Source organism: Calliopsis andreniformis, unplaced genomic scaffold, assembly GCF_051401765.1.
Source record: "Calliopsis andreniformis isolate RMS-2024a unplaced genomic scaffold, iyCalAndr_principal scaffold0004, whole genome shotgun sequence".
In the NCBI taxonomy this organism is placed as follows: domain Eukaryota; kingdom Metazoa; phylum Arthropoda; class Insecta; order Hymenoptera; family Andrenidae; genus Calliopsis; species Calliopsis andreniformis.
In genome coordinates this window covers 22,760,538-22,768,341 of record NW_027480424.1, presented here as the reverse complement: position 1 = coordinate 22,768,341, position 7,804 = coordinate 22,760,538, and positions in this window count along the sequence as shown.

The following is a 7,804-nucleotide window of genomic DNA, read 5'->3' as shown; positions in this document are numbered from 1 at the left end:
TCGTTTTATACGATGGAAAAACTGTTGTATTTATATTGTATTTTATGCTTCTGGCGTTGACTTCTAAGGCACTAACTATTCGATCTGGTGGAGCAACGCAATAGAGTGAAGCCTAGGTTGCCCCGAACGTAGAATTGGCCATCACTTTCAAACTGGTTGCAATTATTCCTGTTATATGGTGGAAACACTGTTGTATTTTTTTTGCATTTTATGGCTCGGGCGTTGACTTCTAAGGCCCTAACTATTCAATCTGTTGGAGCAACGCCCTAGGGTGAATCCTAGGTTGCTCGGAAAGTAGAAATGACCATAAGTTTCATACTGGTTGCAATTATTCGTTTTATACGATGGTAAAACTGTTGTATTTATATTGTATTTTATGCTTCTGGCGTTGACTTCTAAGGCACTAACTATTCGATCTGGTGGAGCAACGCCCTAGAGTGAAGCCTAGGTTGCCCGGAACGTAGAATTGGCCATCACTTTCAAATTGGTTTCAATTATTCCTGTTATATGATGGATACACTGTTGTATTTTTATTGCACTTTATGCTTCGGGCGTTGACTTCTAAGGCCCTAACTATTCAATCTGTTGGAGCAACGCCCTAGGGTGAATCCTAGCTTGCTCGGAAAGTAGAAATGACCATAAGTTTCATACTGGTTGCAATTATTCGTTTTATACGATGGAAAAACTGTTGTATTTATATCGTATTCTATGCTTCTGGCCTTGACTTCTAAGGCACTATCTATTCCATCTGGTGGAGCAACGCCCTAGAGCGAAGCCTAGGCTGCCCGGAACGTAGAATTGGCCATCACTTTCAAACTGGTTGCAATTATTCCTGTTTTATGATGGAAACACTGTTGTATTTTTTTTGTATTTTATGGTTCGGGCGTTGACTTCTAAGGACCTAACTATTCGATCTGGTGGAGCAACGCCCTAGAGTGAATCCTAGGTTGCTCGGAATGTAGAAATGACCATAACTTTCACACTGGTTGCAATTATTCGTTTTATTCGATGGAAACGCTGTTGTATTTATATCGTATTTTATGCTTCTGGCGTTTAGTTCTAAGGACCTAACTATTCGATCTGGTGGCGGAGCGCCCTAGAGTGAATCCTAGGTTGCTCGGAATGTAGAAATGACCATAACTTTCATACTGGTTGCAATTATTCGTTTTATACGATGGAAACGCTGTTGCATTTATATCGTATTTTATGCTTCTGGCGTTTACTTCTAAGGACCTAACTAATCGATCCGGTGCAGCAACGCCCTAGAGTGAATCCTAGGTTGCTCGGAATATAGAAATGACCATAACTTTCACACTGGTTGCAATTATTCGTTTTATACAATGGAAACGCTGTTGTATTTATATTGTACTTTAAGCCTCTGGCGTTGTCTTCTAAGGCCGTAGCTATTAGATGTGTTGGAGCAACGCCCTAGTGTGACGGCTAGAGTGCTCGGAACGTAGAAATGACCATTACTTTCACACTGGTTGCAATTATTGGTTTTATGCGATGGAAAAGCTCTTGTATTTATATCGTATTTTATGCTTCTGGCGTTGACTTCTTAGGCCGTAACTATTCGGTCTGGTGGAGCAACGCCCTGGAGTGAAACCTTGGTTGCCCGGATCGTAGAATTGGCCATCACTTTCAAACTGGTTGCAATTATTCCTGTTATATGATGGAAACACTGTTGTATTTTTTTTGCATTTTATGGTTCGGGCGTTGACTTCTTAGGCCCTAACTATTCAATCTGTTGGAGCAACGCCCTAGGGTGAAGCCTAGGTTGCTCGGAAAGTAGAAATGACCATAAATTTCATACTGGTTGCAATTATTCGTTTTATACGATGAAAAGCTGTTGTATTTATATCGTATTTTATGCTTCTGGCGTTTACTTCTAAGGACCTAACTATTCGATCTGGTGGAGCAACGCCCTAGAGTGAATCCTAGATTGCTCGGAATGTAGAAATGACCATAACTTTCACACTGGTTGCAATTATTCGTTTTATTCGATGGAAACGCTGTTGTATTTATATCGTATTTTATGCTTCGGGCGTTGACTTCTAAGGACCTAACTATTCGATCTGGTGGAGCAACGCCCTAGAGTGAAGCCTAGGTTGCCCGTGACGTAGAATTGGCCATCACTTTCAAACTGGATGCAATTATTCCTGTTATATTATGGAAACACTGTTGTATTTTTATTGCATTTTATGCTTCGGGCGTTGACTTCTAAGGCCCTAACTATTCAATCTGTTGGAGCAACGCCCGTGGGTGAACCCTAGGTTGCTCGGAAAGTAGAAATGACCATAAGTTTCATACTGGTTGCAATTATTCGTTTTATACGATGGAAAAACTGTTGTATTCATATTGTATTTTATGCTTCTGGCGTTGACTTCTAAGGCACTAACTATTCGATCTGGTGGAGCAACGCCCTAGAGTGAAGCATAGGTTGCCCGGAACGTAGAATTGGCCATCACTTTCAAACTGGTTGCAATTATTCCTGTTATATGATGGAAAAACAGTTGTATTTTTTTTGCATTTTATGGTTCGGGCGCTGACTTCCAAGGCCCTAACTAATCAATCTGTTGGAGCAACGCCCTAGGGTGAGGCCTAGGTTGCTCGGAAAGTATAAATTTCCATAAGCTTCATACGGGTTGCAATTATTCGTTTTATACGATGGAAAAACTGTTGTATTTATATTGTATTTTATGCTTCTGGCGTTGACTTCTAAGACACTAACTATTCGATCTGGTGGAGCAACGCAATAGAGTGAAGCCTAGGTTGCCCCGAACGTAGAATTGGCCATCACTTTCAAACTGGTTGCAATTATTCCTGTTATATGGTGGAAACACTGTTGTATTTTTTTCGCATTTTATGGCTCGGGCGTTGACTTCTAAGGCCCTAACTATTCAATCTGTTGGAGCAACGCCCTAGGGTGAATCCCAGGTTGCTCGGAAAGTAGAAATGACCATAAGTTTCATACTGGTTGCAATTATTCGTTTTATACGATGGAAAAACTGTTGTATTTATATTGTATTTTATGCTTCTGGCGTTGACTTCTAAGGCAGTAACTATTCGATCTGGTGGAGCAACGCCCTAGAGTGAAGCCTAGGTTGCCCGGAACGTAGAATTGGCCATCACTTTCAAACTGGTTTCAATTATTCCTGTTATATGATGGATACACTGTTGTATTTTTATTGCACTTTATGCTTCGGGCGTTGACTTCTAAGGCCCTAACTATTCAATCTGTTGGAGCAACGCCCTAGGGTGAATCCTAGCTTGCTCGGAAAGTAGAAATGACCATAAGTTTCATACTGGTTGCAATTATTCGTTTTATACGATGGAAAAACTGTTGTATTTATATCGTATTCTATGCTTCTGGCCTTGACTTCTAAGGCACTATCTATTCCATCTGGTGGAGCAACGCCCTAGAGCGAAGCCTAGGCTGCCCGGAACGTAGAATTGGCCATCACTTTCAAACTGGTTGCAATTATTCCTGTTTTATGATGGAAACACTGTTGTATTTTTTTTGAATTTTATGGTTCGGGCGTTGACTTCTAAGGTCCTAACTATTCAATCTGTTGGAGCAACGCCCTAGAGTGAAGCCTAGGTTGCCTGGAACGTAGAATTGGCCATCACTTTCAAACTGGTTTCAATTATTCCTGTTATATGATGGATACACTGTTGTATTTTTATTCCACTTTATGCTTCGGGCGTTGACTTCTAAGGCCCTAACTATTCAATCTGTTGGAGCAACGCCCGTGGGTGAACCCTAGGTTGCTCGGAAAGTAGGAATGACCATAAGTTTCATACTGGTTGCAATTATTCGTTTTATACGATGGAAAAACTGTTGTATTCATATTGTATTTTATGCTTCTGGCGTTGACTTCTAAGGCACTAACTATTCGATCTGGTGGAGCAACGCCCTAGAGTGAAGCATAGGTTGCCCGGAACGTAGAATTGGCCATCACTTTCAAACTGGTTGCAATTATTCCTGTTATATGATGGAAAAACAGTTGTATTTTTTTTGCATTTTATGGTTCGGGCGCTGACTTCTAAGGCCCTAACTAATCAATCTGTTGGAGCAACGCCCTAGGGTGAGGCCTAGGTTGCTCGGAAAGTAGAAATTTCCATAAGCTTCATACGGGTTGCAATTATTCGTTTTATACGATGGAAAAACTGTTGTATTTATATTGTATTTTATGCTTCTGGCGTTGACTTCTAAGACACTAACTATTCGATCTGGTGGAGCAACGCAATAGAGTGAAGCCTAGGTTGCCCCGAACGTAGAATTGGCCATCACTTTCAAACTGGTTGCAATTATTCCTGTTATATGGTGGAAACACTGTTGTATTTTTTTTGCATTTTATGGCTCGGGCGTTGACTTCTAAGGCCCTAACTATTCAATCTGTTGGAGCAACGCCCTAGGGTGAATCCCAGGTTGCTCGGAAAGTAGAAATGACCATAAGTTTCATACTGGTTGCAATTATTCGTTTTATACGATGGAAAAACTGTTGTATTTATATTGTATTTTATGCTTCTGGCGTTGACTTCTAAGGCAGTAACTATTCGATCTGGTGGAGCAACGCCCTAGAGTGAAGCCTAGGTTGCCCGGAACGTAGAATTGGCCATCACTTTCAAACTGGTTTCAATTATTCCTGTTATATGATGGATACACTGTTGTATTTTTATTGCACTTTATGCTTCGGGCGTTGACTTCTAAGGCCCTCACTATTCAATCTGTTGGAGCAACGCCCTAGGGTGAATCCTAGCTTGCTCGGAAAGTAGAAATGACCATAAGTTTCATACTGGTTGCAATTATTCGTTTTATACGATGGAAAAACGGTTGTATTTATATCGTATTCTATGCTTCTGGCCTTGACTTCTAAGGCACTATCTATTCCATCTGGTGGAGCAACGCCCTAGAGCGAAGCCTAGGCTGCCCGGAACGTAGAATTGGCCATCACTTTCAAACTGGTTGCAATTATTCCTGTTTTATGATGGAAACACTGTTGTATTTTTTTTGAATTTTATGGTTCGGGCGTTGACTTCTAAGGTCCTAACTATTCAATCTGTTGGAGCAACGCCCTAGAGTGAAGCCTAGGTTGCCTGGAACGTAGAATTGGCCATCACTTTCAAACTGGTTTCAATTATTCCTGTTATATGATGGATACACTGTTGTATTTTTATTGCACTTTATGCTTCGGGCGTTGACTTCTAAGGCCCTAACTATTCAATCTGTTGGAGCAACGCCCTAGGGTGAATCCTAGCTTGCTCGGAAAGTAGAAATGACCATAAGTTTCATACTGGTTGCAATTATTCGTTTTATACGATGGAAAAACTGTTGTATTTATATCGTATTCTATGCTTCTGGCCTTGACTTCTAAGGCACTATCTATTCCATCTGGTGGTGCAACGCCCTAGAGCGAAGCCTAGGCTGCCCGGAACGTAGAATTGGCCATCACTTTCAAACTGGTTGCAATTATTCCTGTTTTATGATGGAAACACTGTTGTATTTTTTTTGAATTTTATGGTTCGGGCGTTGACTTCTAAGGTCCTAACTATTCAATCTGTTGGAGCAACGCCCTAAGGTGAAGCCTAGGTTGCTCGGAAAGTAGAAATGACCATAAATTTCATACTGGTTGCAATTATTCGTTTTATACGATGAAAAGCTGTTGTATTTATATCGTATTTTATGCTTCTGGCGTTTACTTCTAAGGACCTAACTATTCGATCTGGTGGAGCAACGCCCTAGAGTGAATCCTAGGTTGCTCGGAATGTAGAAATGACCATAACTTTCACACTGGTTGCAATTATTCGTTTTATTCGATGGAAACGCTGTTGTATTTATATCGTATTTTATGCTTCTGGCGTTTAGTTCTAAGGACCTAACTATTCGATCTGGTGGCGGAGCGCCCTAGAGTGAATCCTAGGTTGCTCGGAATGTAGAAATGACCATAACTTTCACACTGGTTGCAATTATTCGTTTTATACGATGGAAACGCTGTTGCATTTATATCGTATTTTATGCTTCTGGCGTTTACTTCTAAGGACCTAACTATTCGATCCGGTGGAGCAACGCCCTAGAGTGAATCCTAGGTTGCTCGGAATATAGAAATGACCATAACTTTCACACTGGTTGCAATTATTCGTTTTATACAATGGAAACGCTGTTGTATTTATATTGTACTTTAAGCCTCTGGCGTTGTCTTCTAAGGCCGCAGCTATTAGATGTGTTGGAGCAACGCCCTAGTGTGACGGCTAGGGTGCTCGGAACGTAGAAATGACCATTACTTTCACACTGGTTGCAATTATTCGTTTTATGCGATGGAAAAGCTCTTGTATTTATATCGTATTTTATGCTTCTGGCGTTGACTTCTTAGGCCGTAACTATTCGGTCTGGTGGAGCAACGCCCTGGAGTGAAACCTAGGTTGCCCGGATCGTAGAATTGGCCATCACTTTCAAACTGGTTGCAATTATTCCTGTTATATGATGGAAACACTGTTGTATTTTTTTTGCATTTTATGGTTCGGGCGTTGACTTCTTAGGCCCTAACTATTCAATTTGTTGGAGCAACGCCCTAGGGTGAAGCCTAGGTTGCTCGGAAAGTAGAAATGACCATAAATTTCATACTGGTTGCAATTATTCGTTTTATACGATGAAAAGCTGTTGTATTTATATCGTATTTTATGCTTCTGGCGTTTACTTCTAAGGACCTAACAATTCGATCTGGTGGAGCAACGCCCTAGAGTGAATCCTAGGTTGCTCGGAATGTAGAAATGACCATAACTTTCACACTGGTTGCAATTATTCGTTTTATTCCATGGAAACGCTGTTGTATTTATATCGTATTTTATGCTTCGGGCGTTGACTTCTAAGGACCTAACTATTCGATCTGGTGGAGCAACGCCCTAGAGTGAAGCATAGGTTGCCCGGAACGTAGAATTGGCCATCACTTTCAAACTGGTTGCAATTATTCCTGTTATATGATGGAAAAACTGTTGTATTTTTTTTGCATTTTATGGTTCGGGCGCTGACTTCTAAGGCCCTAACTAATCAATCTGTTGGAGCAACGCCCTAGGGTGAGGCCTAGGTTGCTCGGAAAGTAGAAATTTCCATAAGCTTCATACGGGTTGCAATTATTCGTTTTATACGATGGAAAAACTGTTGTATTTATATTGTATTTTATGCTTCTGGCATTGACTTCTAAGGCGCTAACTATTCGATCTGGTGGAGCAACGCCCTAGAGTGAAGCCTAGGTTGCCCGGAACGTAGAATTGGCCATCACTTTCAAACTGGTTTCAATTATTCCTGTTATATGATGGATACACTGTTGTATTTTTATTGCACTTTATGCTTCGGGCGTTGACTTCTAAGGCCCTAACTATTCAATCTGTTGGAGCAACGCCCTAGGGTGAATCCTAGCTTGCTCGGAAAGTAGAAATGACCATAAGTTTCATACTGGTTGCAATTATTCGTTTTATACGATGGAAAAACTGTTGTATTTATATCGTATTCTATGCTTCTGCCCTTGACTTCTAAGGCACTATCTATTCCATCTGGTGGAGCAACGCCCTAGAGCGAAGCCTAGGCTGCCCGGAACGTAGAATTGGCCATCACTTTCAAACTGGTTGCAATTATTCCTGTTTTATGATGGAAACACTGTTGTATTTTTTTTGAATTTTATGGTTCGGGCGTTGACTTCTAAGGTCCTAACTATTCAATCTGTTGGAGCAACGCCCTAGGGTGAAGCCTAGGTTGCTCGGAAAGTAGAAATGTCCATAAGTTTCATACTGGTTGCAATTATTCGTT